This window comes from Halyomorpha halys, unplaced genomic scaffold, assembly GCF_000696795.3.
Source record: "Halyomorpha halys isolate HHAL.00 unplaced genomic scaffold, Hhal_1.1 Scaffold847.1, whole genome shotgun sequence".
Lineage (NCBI taxonomy): Eukaryota > Metazoa > Arthropoda > Insecta > Hemiptera > Pentatomidae > Halyomorpha > Halyomorpha halys.
The window spans coordinates 406,225-408,735 of record NW_027109725.1 but is presented as its reverse complement, the minus strand read 5'-3'; positions in this window follow the sequence as shown (position 1 = coordinate 408,735).

Sequence of the window (2,511 nt, the reverse complement as noted above, 5' to 3'; positions counted from 1 at the left end):
CCCTCTCCCTCTCCCTCTCCCTCTCCCTCCATCCCTCCCTCTCTCTGTTCCTCCATCCCTCCCTACCACCCTCTCTCCCTCCCTCCCTCTGTTCCTCCATCCATCCCTACCTCCCTCTCACTCCCTGCCTTTGTTAAAAGCCGTTGCACATTGTGAAGGATTTAAAATTGACTATTCTTGCAAGTTAGGTCCCTTAGTACTAATAATGACAGTTCATTGGGAAGTGACCTATATACCACACACTCAGCTGTATTGAATGACCCAGTTTAATAATCCTTGTGCTCATAAGGGTTGGAAACAAATGTGACAGGAGTAGGTAAGTTGTTAATGCCATCTACTGGTAACTTACCCCTTAGGGAACAGCCTCAGATGGTTTCACTGCACAAATGAATCTATTAACTTTATAATGCAGAGGAACCATCGGAAAGTGAGGGCTTAGGGGCTTCGTCGGCGCAAGTCAGTTCCAAATAGAGTTAGCAGTTCCCGACCGCACCCAACTCCTAATCGGAATTAAGGTGCTCTTCCTTCCCGTCCATTACTTTCATTTAAAATTATTGGTTAAAGCTGTCCTTATCAGTCCGAAGGATGTCAATTCAATTTAAAGATAATGAGTTTTATTAAGAAATAATATACAAAAACAATAGGAAGTTATTAAAAAAATGAAATATTTCATGTTTAATTTCTTAAATAATTAATATATGTTTTTTAAAAGAATATTGTAGAAGATAAAACAAAAATAATTCTTTTTTCTCTCTCGAAGTGATATATACTTTAAGGGCCGAAGTGTAGCGGCCTCTGATTAATTTTCTTACCACCAACGCAATAACTCATGCAACATAAACTACATGCTTGGGTGTACATAGTCCGTCCTCATCCGGATATCAATTCACGATATACTTTCCCTAAGTATATATCTGATATATGGGTTAGTATAAGCGGTGTCTCAAATGGTAGAGGCACCACCACTTTGGCCTTATAGAGAGGTGTGGGATGCGCGGCTAGACCTTCGGTAGCATCACCTTAAAGAGATTGGTCTTAAATAAAAGTCGAAAAACATGAAAGCGTTTTGGAGATCAAAGAGTTGGAAGCCGCCTCGATGTTAAGGTTTAGTTCTAGTTTCCGCCCCCAAAATTTGATCAGCCAATGAAATAATTCCATAGAGGAGAAAAATGAAAGATCATTTTGGGGGAAGAGTTGGATTAGTACGGTTCAGAGGAGAAGCAGAGGTTTGTGAATCACTATAAATATATTCTAGAGTTATTCCGACATGATGTTATAGTTTAAACACCCTGCATATTTTCAGATTACCATAGATTATTAAATTGGTGAATACAACACCTCTAGAAAAGATAATTAATGATTAATTATACACAACATATCTAGCATACCATAGCAAGGAGTTCTGTGGCATGAGCTGACGGTCAACAAATAACAAAATAGTTTGCAACAATACAAGTCTTCATGATAGACGAAGATGTACACTACCAACTCAGAAATTTAAATCGACAATTTGAATTCCTTTGTTCGGTACTATGCACCTTCATTCATCAAACCACCAATGATGTTCTATAATATATAATAAATAGCAGAATTTGCTTTTGTTTTTCTGGACCGAAGGACTAACCATAATGTCACATTTTACTTTTTCACCTATAATCATCTCAACGTAACAACCACTTATGTAGTCCTTTTCATACACCAAGAATAAAATCTAACCAAAGAACAACAATGAAAGATAAAGATAGAGATATAATAGGTAGATATTTATTGCAGTTTTCTTGAAATTAATTTATTTATAAACGATCGAAATAAAAATAAAAATAAGAAAGGTAAATTAAAATTGACTATATAAGTGAGAATAAACTCTCATTATTTTATGGTTTTTTTCTTTTCCTACGCCAAAGGAGGCATTTCTGCCATTTTGTTTCGGGCAGCCCAGTATAATTTAGCTTCGTTCACGTAACTCCTATCTGTAATCAAGTCCGCCGTTGCCGCAAAGTAAATATGTGATCGCCGGTTATCTCACCATCTCCACACAGTACGCAGTCTGAAGACTCAGCCACTCCTATTCTCTTCAGGTGGTGCCGCAGTCATGTCCAGTAGCCAACCTGAAGCATGCCACTGCCACCGCTCTTGGTAAAGTCAAGAGTCCTAAGAAGGGCGCCTCTTAGGATCTAGCAATGCCGCCCAGTTCTTGCCCTCACATTCTCCTCTACTCCTTTTCTCTGCTCTTTCAGTGATAGCTCTTTCTTTGGCCATGTCCATGTTTTGGGAGAATAAACCCAAAAATAGTAATTTTAGAGATATAAGTAGTACATGTCAATAATAATGTTAACCACTAAAACCCATAAAGGGTCACGGGCTCAGTAAGGAAGCACTGTTTTTAGAACAACGGTTATACAAGGAGGTCATTTTTTCAAGATCATGCTCGACCGCTAGATTTCCTCCCTCCCCCATAAGGGTACCCACTTATGAGGTACCACTTTATGAGGCTGAGTGGACCCTGGGAGG